We start from the raw sequence: 12738 nt of genomic DNA on the forward strand, positions 1-12738 counted from the left end.
TCTCTCTCTCTCTCTCTCTCTCTCTCTCTCTCTCTCTCTCTTTGCCTATGTCTCACACGCACATTATTAGCTTCACACTCATCACTTCCCTCGTCCTGCATCATAGTCTCCCAATTACTCACAGTCATTGTGGTTCAATGCAGAACAAAGGCTAATTTGAGGCATGTCACTAGCTAATTTGTGACATGTGGGTAGCTCTTTGAAATGATATCACACATAGGCTGTTGGGTGTCATGAATGAATCAAGCTGCGAGGAAACAGCTCTCCACTTTGATCTCATTAGCAGCCTTTGTTCCACTTTGCTTCTTGTTGCACGTCGGAGCTGGACTCACTGTTTATCAGCTCAATCAAAGAGGTCATTTAAGAGGAGAGGCTGCTAAGCCACTGATCACTCTCTGATTTTGAATGCTAGTGATAAGTATCATAATAATGTGAATTCCCACATAGTGGTCATTACTGTTATTTACCTAAACAGAGGAGAAAACCAGGCCTTCAATTGAAACAGACTGTTACAAAAGCCTTTATTTGTTGTTTCCCTGCTTCACCAACACCTTCTCTAGCTGTTTCACCTAAAACGTTGTGCAGGAGCCATAATCCTTTCCCTTACATGGAAGGCTTTTACATTGAAGCACCTGCAGAAAGCATGGCATTCAGTAACAGCAGCTAAATACAGGTACAGCAGTATTTCTAGCACAGTGGGAACTTTTACCTCAGCTAGTGAGGCAGAAGTCAAAAGCAGGAGGTACTGTGACTTGCTAAATTCCCAAATGCAATGTCATTGTGTTAACTGCAGTAGTGAAATAGCTCTTACACACCACTGTGCCACTACAGCATGTTGGTATCAACAGGTGGACTTTTTGAAACTTGCACAGGTTCATTAACTCTATGTATATCCCACACCCACCAAAACCCAAGGATCATAACAAAGTGCAGACATACTTAATTTGAATAACATTAGTTGATTTCTTGATTAACGGGTTCACTTTAGTGACTCTCCAACAAATGTGAAAAACATTGTGGGTCCCTCTGAAGTACTCTGCACTTTCCAAACTTTTCTAATCAGTGCTGAGCTACATACTTGCTTTGTAATTTAGGCCCACATATTATCGTCGGTGTGCTGAGCGTTGGTGGCTTGTGAATGTCTTTAGCCAGACGAGACAGGTTTTGTTCTTCCCTCTTGTTCAGCTCAATACGCTTCGTAATTAGCTTGAGTGTGTCTGGGCAGGGGGAGAGCACAGAGGCCTTGATACCCAGACGTGACCATGAAAAGTATTTTCTTATTGGGCGCTAAACACTAAATTATGTCTTCTCCCTGCGTGAGCCAGGTGACCTACGCCGAGCTGATCTGAGGGGCCTTGCCCTGATCGACCCATGATTAAGCTTTGATTTCTCATAATTGCCCAGTGCGTCTTGAATCTGATGGAGAGGTAAAAGGTATGAAAAGATCTGTAAGCAGCAATGCATACTGTTTAGAGAAACAGTAGGGGAAACACTTGATTGTAAAGAATGCAAAAAAATGTGTGGCAATTGTACAAATTGCCCATCCTTTAAAAAGAATGCAAATTAATTTCTAATGCACTCATTCCAGCTGTAACACCAGTTTTTGATATGCAGTGATTTTCGATGTACTTACCAAATTTGTTATGTATTTCAGTTGTAATTGTAAATGGATTAATCATTCGTTTCACACTATGTGTCAAATATAATGTTTTAACTTTTCATACCCGTGGAGAATACTACACACACACACATATATATATATATATATATATATATATATAAAATTTGCAGGACACAGACTGACTGTGGAATAAGTTAAAATGACCTGTTTGTGATTTAAATGGAAAAAAGAAGGCTAAAATTAATATATTCAATTGCCCATGTTGAATCATAAAATCCTAGGGTTTTCTTGGACAGTTATAAATATAATAAAAACATACTGTATGGGTCTCTCCTGGCTACCACCCTCTCTTTTCAAAGTAATCTATTGAGTCGGTTACAAAAGGTTTTCACCCCTCTGGCCCTCCAAATTCTATCCAGCCGTCATACACACAATGAAAATGTGATCTACCGTATTTGATTAGTTGCCTCCTGTATTGTTTTGATAAACTTTGTGTCTGTGTCAGTGTCTGCGAAGCGCAAATCAGCCACTTTTCACAGACTGGGTTAGTGTTCATTGTGCTACGGTAACTATAGTAACAAACGTGGTGATTTCACGGAATAGAATAAAGTCAGTCTTTCTCTGTCAGAAAGGTGCCATTCACTGTAAATGCTGCCAATTACTGGAAATCTCTGTGTCTGACTGACCCCAAACACTTCAACTGATAATTCCCAATTAGCAGACACTGCAGCTCCACATCTGTGTTCACATAATGAACAGCTATTTCTCCACACTGGCTACCTTTTTATAGACAGGAGATGGGAGAATAACAGTGGGAATGGATGCTATTGGAAGCATCTGATTTGTCTATTTGGGATGGGGTCTGGGTTATGTTTAAGCTCTCTCTCTCACTCACACACACACACACACACACACACACACACACACACACATAAATAGTCTGCATTTCACATCCCATGTTCCCATGTGATTGTAAAATGCATTTCCTGTTCAGCTAATTGCAATGTTGTTTTACTTTGTCTCTATGACCACTGTGACTCACATACAGTGGGTACGGAAAGTATTCAGACCCCTTTAAATTTTTCACTCTTTGTTTCATTGCAGCCATTTTCCAAAAATCAAAAAAGTTCATTTTATTTCTCAGTAATGTACACTCAGCACCCCATCTTGACAGAAAAAAACAGAAATGTAGAAATTTTTGCAAATTTATTAAAAAGAAAAACTGAAATATCACATGGTCATAAGTATTCAGACCCTTTGCCGTGACACTCATATTTAACTCAGGTGCTGTCTATTTCTTCTGATCATCCTTGAGATGGTTCTACACCTTCATTTGAGTCCAGCTGTGTTTGATTATACTGATTGGACTTGATTAGGAAAGCCACACACCTGTCTATATAAGACCTTACAGCTCACAGTGCATGTCAGAGCAAATGAGAATCATGAGGTCAAAGGAACTGCCTGAAGAGCTCAGAGACAGAATTGTGGCAAGGCACAGATCTGGCCAAGGTTACAAAAAAATTTCTGCTGCACTTAAGGTTCCTAAGAGCACAGTGGCCTCCATAATCCTCAAATGGAAGACGTTTGGGACGACCAGAACCCTTCCTAGAGCTGGCCGTCCCGCCAAACTGAGCTATCGGGGGAGAAGAGCCTTGGTGAGAGAGGTAAAGAAGAACCCAAAGGTCACTGTGGCTGAGCTCCAGAGATGCAGTCGGGAGATGAGAGAAAGTTGTAGTAAGTCAACCATCACTGCAGCAATCCACCAGTTGGGGCATTATGGCAGAGTGGCCCGACGGAAGCCTCTCCTCAGTGCAAGACACATGAAAGCCCGCATGGAGTTTGCTAAAAAACACCTGAAGGACTCCAAGATGGTGATAAATAAGATCCTCTGGTCTGATGAGACCAGGATAGAACTTTTTGGCCTTAATTCTAAGCGGTATGTGTGGAGAAAACCAGGCACTGCTCATCACCTGTCCAATACAGTCTCAACAGTGAAGCATGGTGGTGGCAGCATCATGCTGTGGGGGTGTTTTTCAGCTGCAGGGACAGGACGACTGGTTGCAATCGAGGGAAAGATGAATGCGGCCAAGTACAGGGATATCCTGGATGAAAACCTTTTCCAGAGTGCTCTGGACCTCAGACTGGGCCGAAGGTTTACCTTCCAACAAGACAATGACCCTAAGCACACCGCTAAAATAACGAAGGGGTGGCTTCACAACAACTCCGTGGCTGTTCTTGAATGGCCCAGCCAGAGCCCTGACTTAAACCCAATTGAGCATCTCTGGAGAGACCTGAAAATGGCTGTCCACCAACGTTTACCATCCAACCTGACAGAACTGGAGAGGATCTGCAAGGAGGAATGGCAGAGGATACCCAAATCCAGATGTGAAAAACTTGTTGCATCTTTCCCAAAACGACTCATGGCTGTATTAGATCAAAAGGGTGCTTCTACTAAATACTGAGCAAAGGGTCTGAATACTTATGACCATGTGATATTTCAGTTTTTCTTTTTTAATAAATTTGCGAAAATTTCTACATTTCTGTTTTTTTTCTGTCAAGATGGGGTGCTGAGTGTACATTACTGAGAAATAAAATGAACTTTTTTGATTTTTGGAAAATGGCTGCAATGAAACAAAGAGTGAAATTTAAAGGGGTCTGAATACTTTTCGTACCCACTGTACACGCATACTGTACACAGAGCGCCCATGAAATCACAGCAACTGTCTTTTCTTACTTTTTCTCCCAGCTATAACCCTTGACCTCCGCTGTCCAGCTACTGCATTGTGCAGTGTCTCTCTGTTGTGAGTGAGTCACTGCAGGTGTCCCAGGGGCTGTAAATAAAACATCCACCCACCAGTGATGAAATATTAAACAGACAAGGCACTGAGATGCTTGTCTTGTCTGAGGTAGGGCAGTAGAGGGCCAGAGGGGTTGTGGATGCAGAAAAAGGAGAGGGAAAAGCACTTTGGTTAGGGTGAAACAGAGTGACGATACGGGTGAAAGCACATCACCACAGAGAATCCAGTTGGAAGAAATGGTACTAAAAGACAAGAATGATGGGAAGGAAATGGAAACTGATAATGGCCTGAAGGCAGGGCTGCTCCATCTTTCTGTTTCTTTTTCCCTTTTTGTCTTTCTACAATTTGTACATAAACTGTCCACCAAAGTAGAGGTGCATACAGGTCATTGCAGCTTTTCAGCTTGAGATGTGATTGTTCTTTCATTAAGCACCTTGCTGAGTCACTCTCCAGAAGCTGCACACAGCCTCACACTACCTCAAACCCATTGTCACATCAACACTACCCCATGCCTGGGAGGCTGCAGTAGCAGGGGAGCACAGCACAGCTCTGTTTCTCCCTTTCACACATGCAAAAGAAAAGAGGGGAAAGCTGTTATTCATGCTGTAAACAGGCTGATTCTGGTTGCTTGTTTGTGTGCTGATACATTTCATGTTACATAAAATGTGCTCGTTGGGGCAGGAGGTAGACAATGAGACTATTTTTTACCCCACAGATCATGCAAATTCTTAGAAATGTTAACACATTTTTCTCATTAATTCTTCTGTATGGTATAAAACGTTTCCTGGTGACTTTTGGGCCTGCTAAAAAAGGTGTAAATGAAAACAGGTTCAAGTTCAAGTCAATTATGTATTATGAAGGACAGTGTTTCTTTTTCCCGTCCACCTATGATTGCCCATGCTCGTGCATTTGGTATACAGTTTGTGTACAAAACATTCAATCAGGCCTCCAAAATCACTCCATCCTTTGCCAGAAAATGTTGGATTGAACATTTGCAGAAAATCCTGCATAATGTGCTGCATATGCATTTGTTTGCGTGCTTTTATAATGTGTTTTGAGACATATGTACTTTAGCTGATAGCAAACAATTGATTCTCAAGGTACTTTGTGCTTCAGGGTGGGACACTATAATATGGCCTTTCACAGCGATTTAAAACCTTTCAAATACAGCAAAAGTGTTGCAACATAACATTGTACTGTAGGTACATCAACGGCTGCCAGTTTGAAATCAAAATATAACTGCTCCATATACACCAACACAAACAAAGTCAACAAATGTTATTTACTTAAAGAAAAAGAGAAAATGGAATGTGGTTGGGTTCCCAGCTGTGTCTAAATACGTAATTTTTCCAACCTCTTCCTATGTACCACGACAGCACAACAGACACTAATTACTACTTTTCAGCTTGAACTCACAAAGGAAACTAGCACCTATAACAAACCTTAAATCAAATGCCTCCATTATTTTGATTGGCATTTGTGTGCACAAATGGGTATGGTAAAACATTTCCTCACTCTGCGTTTGAGGTATTTTAAAGTTGTCCGTGAGGATTCCGTGCAGATGGTTGTGAAAGGAAGAAAAGAAGTAAATGGGCTTGTGTGTGTGTATGTGGGTATGTACATATGTACCTGTGTGAAGGCGCTTGTCAGTTCACTTCTATCCTCAGTAGAAAGTGCAACTGAATGCCATGTACCTGTGGAGATAAACACACACACTGGAAAAACTGACACTACTTTATAACTTCTTCCAGACTACAGAAAGTGTTCTGTGTGTGTGCTCATGTGCACTCGCATGCGCATGCACTACTCCTAATAGATTCTTCTTCACTGATCAAAGATAGAGAAGCAGTTCAGAGCAATTGGCCAAACACACTTTTACTCACTGTTTATGTCCTGCATTAACCGTTGTTCCAGATCCTTGAACTATTTCCATCTGTTACAAAGGGAAGCCTTAACTATAGATAAAGGAGCAGAGTTCTCACATTTGTTCAACCAAACAAACCGGTAAATAAATCATTAATCGAGTTCCAGAATAGCTGGCAATTAGCCTGACTAATCGATTATTATTTCACCATTAGGGAAAACCCTTCTTCATTCAACATCAGTTGCAGCAACTAACAATTCAACAATCATCTAACCAGAAGATCACAAGTGACAATACTGGAAAATGGAAATGGAAAATGCTATAAGATTAATATGTTTACATTAATGTTGTTTTAGGACAAGGAGAAAGGGGGACAAGTCTCGTGGGCAGTACAACCCAAGTCAACAGCATTGAAAGTCCAATAACATATGTCCACCAAAGTACCATCCTCTGCTATGAATGACTTAAAAGTTTCAGGATGCATTCTTCATCACTGCAAATCATTTTTTCCCTATGGCTCCATTAGATCAAGTTTTTTAAAATTGTAATTACATAAACTCTTTATGTGATTGGATAGCTGCAGTATACCAGCTACTAATGTTAGCATTGGCTGTAATGGGTGGTAATGATGCTAGATGTGATGCTGCCAGACAGAAAGACACGAATCGGAGGATTAACGGACTCATTCAAGCCATTAACCATTAGGAGTTGTTAACTGAGGTGAATCAACATAGACATTCACTGGCTGAACAAAAGGAAATTTTTTATTAAAATTTAAATTAATTTCATCATCTTTAAGATGTGTATTTGTCAGTGAGCGTTGCAAAACTGCGTATTCCACACGGACTTCCTTTTGAAAAAACTGGAACTTATAACGTGCCATTTGACTCATCACATTCTAAATGTAGAACAACAAATCCTCTATTTAATTGATTCTCTATAGCTTAGAAATTGGCAGATGACTCTCTTGAGAGTCGCTGCAAGTATAAATGACAAATTCAACGGGCGGTCCATCTGTACACCAAATTCGAGTCCAAGAATGAAAAAAGCGCTGAAGAAATCTTTGTCTGTACATATTTTGCCTACCGATAGAGTATCCCACACATTGACGTAGCATTTTATTCAGATATAACAAATCAGTCTTCATCATAGTAAGAGATTGCCTTGACTTGCTGTGCTCTTGTTATGTAAAGACAGAAGGCTGGTTGGTTGATTTGTGTGGATAATGTAATGTGCAGCTCCTGCGACGCTACCTTCACAAGGGTTTCAGACACATGCAGACCTGCCACAGTATTATTTATTATTTCCTTCCAACCAGTTGAATAGAGTGATTAAAGTTGCTATTATTATTATAAATTAGCAGACTATATATTTTTTTGATGGGTGTAGTTATTATTCATCACAAGAATGTGTTTGTTGGGATAAAGATAGAGATAAAGCATGCGTGACCACATAAGACCACCTTTCAGTAAATTAGATAATTGCTATTCCATGCCATTCAATATACCTCTTGTTTTGAGGCTGTTTTAGAAACTACAAAAACACATCAACATCAACAGTTAGGTGATTTATTACTCTGTGTGTGTGTTTGTATTAACGTGTGTACTGTGTGTGAGTGGGTGCCTGTATCTAGGTGTGCATGCTGGCGTGTTTGTATATGTTTGTGTGTCCATCTGTGTTTGTGCAAAAGCAAGCACATTTATATAAAATGGCTAATTTAGTTGGGCAGAAGCATCTGGACATGATGATTTTTCATTTGTTTTTATTTCCTTTGCTGCTGTTGCCTCTGCGTTACACGTTAAAAAACAATACATTGAGTAATCTGGCAAATTGCTTTTGCTTGTGGTGGAGTGATTCCTGAAGTATATCAACAAATACTCAGTCAAATACTAAATTATTAGCCAATATATTGTTTAATTCATTATTGTGTGCAGAGAGGCAGTTAAAATCAGCAAAAAAAAGGCATTAAATGGATAATAGTCATATAATCAAGAAGACAATTGCCATTTGCATCTCTACTGTATTTAAATCAATCATTTCTTTTCTTGTTTGAAACTTTGAATATTACACCTACATAAATTAAACTCATTCCCCTACTTTTAAAGCTTTAGTTTCTCTAGTTCTCCTAAGAACATGTTGCCATCCAGTGCATGGTCGGTGTTTAATTGTAATTCATAATTGGGAAGTGACTCCGTGATTCAGATCAATAAAAAGCATGCAATTATATAGAGAATATTTCTTTGCACGGTGGTGCAGTGTTTAGCATTGTTGCCTCACATCAAGAAGGTTGTGGGTTCAAACCCTGGTTGTCCCGGCCTTTCTGTGTGGAGTTTGCATGTTCTCCCCGTATCTGCGTGGGTTTTCTTCGGGTGCTCTGGTTTCCCCCACTGTCAAAAACACATTAGGTAGGTATGGAGTTGGATTCAATCTGGAGTTGGTCTTCTGGCGCTGTACAGCCCAGTGCTCCTTTCAGGGATGGGTTAAATGCAGAGGATGAATTTCGCTACGTGTATGTGACAATAAAGTACGTTTACGTCTGAAAGAATGAACTTGCGAACTTGCCTCTGAAATGTGCAGCCTGATGTAGTGAACAACGGTGTGGATTTGTGCATTTTATATTGAATAAATTTGGAGCTACTCCAAATTCCTCTCTCCTCGCCGAGAGAAGAAGGGGGGGGGTCAAAGTTGCCTTCTAAGTGCTATCCCTGACCATAAAGCTGGCACCCTTTTGATTCCGAAGCTGATAACGCAGGGCCTGACTGTTAAACTGACAAAGGGACACGAACCAGCGATTAGCATTTGCCTGAACCGCCTATCAAAACTGGCCCCCCCACACATGTTTCCATGGCAACTGACCTTGCTAATTAAGTTTAATTAAATTTTAGTTACCTGATTACGTTAGCCTCTATTTGAGTAGTTATGTTAACATGTTGTTGCTATCTATGTTGTTGATATTAGTGCTGAAAAGAAAGTTACTTTTTCAGTGTTTTTATTTTCAGCAAGACACTCCTTCATCTAATGTGATCAATGCTTGTTCATAATACTTTCCTACAAAATTCCTTTGGAAGTGATGATAAAGAAATGTCTTACTATACTATTAATCGCCAGCTTGAATTTAAGGATGAATCAACAATATTCTCCATTTCCTAAGGAGAGATGATCTTGGATTAATCTAAACTTTCCTCATGTAACCTGAACTCCCCCAAGTGGATGAAATAAGTATTACATACCCTCGTTGGAAATGCCGTTAAATGTATAAATATCCTGACCAATAATGTGACAATTGTTTCCTGTTACCAAATGCTTAACTTAGAACGGTACAACCGTTTGACCATTGAGGTTCAATTGTGGAAAATATTTGATTATAATACGCGCAAATAGATTTCTTTTCTTTTAGACCTTAAGTTTAGAAAGGCAGTCCCTTGGGAAACCTGAAACGGCCCCTGGGAACCACGCCCCAGGCAACAAAAGAGCGACACGCGACGTCGCTCGTTCTCCTATTCGCTCTTCTCTCTTCGACTCTTCTCTGCTCGGCTCTCTGGACGCTTCGGCGTGCCTCGGCCAAGAGTCGGCCAGCGAGACAGGCCTTTTTGTTCGCTTGAAGCTACACACATGCCGCGACACTGATCTGCCCCTCAGTTATTTAATTTCTTTATTTCTTTTGTTTTGTTAAAGTTATCAGTCCGTTAAGTTACACTGGACTAATTCAGGAACAACCAAGTTCCATTTTTAAGCCTTTTTTCGTCGAGCCAAATTCACCGAGGTCAGACCAAGCCACGTGGTCTTGCCAGCGGCAACGAAGGAAACCTGAAAACAGCCGAATTGCCAGACGGAGGAGGCGTTTTCAATCAGACACGAGAACCCCGGAGAATCCCTAGCAAAAAGCCATTATCGGCAGCTAGCGTGGGACCAGCAACAGGCCAAAGCAGGCCGTCGACAAGCAGTAACACTTGAAACACACATTCTGTGGTCAGAGATTTCCTTTTTAACTCCTAAACTCATAGCGTTAGCTTACTTTCATTAGTTCTTCTATGCCGTATGAGTCAAATGCTTCCCACACTCGACCCTCCATTTCGCATTGTTCAGCAATTGTTTATTTTCCCGGTATTCAACCATCCCTTTTTATCACATTAGTTAGAGAATAAATTCACTGTAATATAATCAAGAACTGTGTGTTGCCTATTTCTACGTCCCTGCCAAGAGAATTGACCCTTTAGAAATGAGACTGACTGATTGATTTAAGATAATTGAGCGATTATTAACTAACTGATCACTAGTGATAATTGTATAATTATTCAAAACTACCTAGAGGTCCGGGGACTCTAGCATTATAACAACTCCGGTGATGCCCTGAAACGAGGAATAAAATTTGATTTTATGAATATTAAAATTCATAATTGGGTATTAATTCTCATAAATTTATTAAAATGCATAACTAAATCTAGGTTTGCTACACTGTTTATTACCGGTAAAAAGTTCTATCTGTAGTTAAGAAATTGACTAACTTACTTGTGGAAAATCCCACACCAACAGACAAAACATAAAAATTGTATTGCTTACAATGCACACACAGGCGGTCACACAAACACACAGTAAAGCATCTGGTGGTTATATTGTATTTGCCTTTTAAGTGACTAACAGCTGTGTACCCTGGTTGATTTCTAATTAGAAAGCTATTGATTATACTCAATACCAAACTTCTACTTTAGGCCTGATGAGCAAACACAACAGATGTTTCAAAACATCAACACGGGAGTCATTATTTAATGACTGTCATATTTTCACTTAGTTTTAGCACCCTATTTCAAAACAAGCACCAGCACTTTCCAATATTAATAAGCTGCAGACGGCAACACAATTTGAGTCCAGTGTTGCAGTTTTAAACCAGCAGTTTTAGGTTTAGTTTTTCTTGAGCAACTAAATAGAAATGTCGCCACTATTTTTAAATGACCGGATGTTGTACTTTCTGCACAATATCATCCAGTGGGATTAAAATCACCCCATAGTGTTCTAGTTGCTTGTAGTGCTGACATTATTAGTCAATGAATCAATGAGTCAATCAACAGAAAATGAATAGAGAGCAGTAGTCATAATTGATTGATTATGTAAGTCAATAAGTCAAGTAAAATGACAAACATTTCAAATATGAGGCATTTCCGTTTTTCGCTGTTTTATACCATTTTGAAATTAATATCTTCAGATTGATTTATATTATATTTTGATCTGTAGTTTGGTGGAAATATATAGATTCAGCAATAGTCAAAATAGTTAGTAAGGTGCAAGTAGCTGCTTGTCAGATAGCTATTCTAGATAATAACAGTCTCCACTGAAATGTACAAATTAACAAAAAAGATGCACATCAATTCATTCGCTCAGCACTAAAAAATTATCTCACTTACAAAAAACTAATTGCCAATTGAGCAAAATTTAAAGTGTGTGATTCTGCATGTTATTTTTCTCTATCTTTCTTTTAAGTAAGACCTGGTGCAAGAGACTACTTTTGATGTTGAATGTTGATTTTACAGCTATTAAACATGCCTCTGGTTGAAAGTCATGTTTCAGCCACAGGTAGTCACGTTCCTGTGCAGCTCACCCTGCAGAAAGTTCCTAATGAGAGCAGGGTTTCCTTGTTTTTTGTTGTTTGCTTGTTTGGTCCATGTGTCTGTGTGACAGCTCTTCTTCCCCACTGTGGAAGCAGACAAACAGAGAGACAAACATATGGCAGTACCTATAAGTACACACAGCTAGGAAAGGTTCCAATCAAAGGTTTTGTGTCCAGTGGTCCAGTGGTTAGCGACTGCTGTTTTGGAAGTAATGTCTGGATTCCTTTTATTACTCCAGCCTTGTTGATGGTCAATCGGTTCTTTTTCCTGTCACCTGATCATGACGACCTACAGTATAATTGACTGACTGTACCTGCCACATACATACCCTTCAGGCTGAACAGACACTCTTTGGCCCTGTTTACACCTGGTATTAACATGTTTGATGTTTGATGAATCCTGGGTGATCCGATCACAAGTGGACAGCTCTAGGTACAGGTGTGAATGCACCCAAGATGCATTGGCAGAAAAAGAAGATAGAAGGTAGATTTCTCAGAGTTAGTTTCCTATATACACACGGCTCCGCGAATCTGTGCGCTGCACGCAGCTCCACAATGACTTCTGATTTTACTCATATTAAATAGTATATAGTATGTGATGGTCAGCGTTGATATTGTTGATTGTGTGGGGAACACTGCAGTGTGGTGCAGATTCTAGAGACTGTTTTATGTCATCTTAGTTATGAAAGTGAGTTACTTACAATCGCCTTAATATCGGCGCATGAAAATCCAATCGCCGATCATCTCTTCATCAGTAGCCGATCCAATCACCAATCGGCACAAGCCTACCCTGGGCCACACTGAAGGACCGTCTACACAACTGTAAGTACACAGGAAACAAGCTGCAGAAACA

At 40.0% G+C, this 12738-nt stretch overlaps 1 protein-coding gene across 3 annotated transcripts in view; it reads left to right on the forward strand.

Annotated features, from left to right (window-relative positions):
- The window catches only part of cadm2a (cell adhesion molecule 2a), a 224426-nt gene that overhangs the window by 110243 nt on the left and 101445 nt on the right, over positions 1-12738 (forward strand). The gene's annotated exons all lie outside the window — the stretch shown is intronic.

The sequence above is a fragment of the Micropterus salmoides genome, unplaced genomic scaffold (genome assembly GCF_014851395.1).
Source record: "Micropterus salmoides isolate LMB-PRFRI ecotype aquatic unplaced genomic scaffold, ASM1485139v1 Ms_hic_scaffold_9, whole genome shotgun sequence".
NCBI lineage: Eukaryota > Metazoa > Chordata > Actinopteri > Centrarchiformes > Centrarchidae > Micropterus > Micropterus salmoides.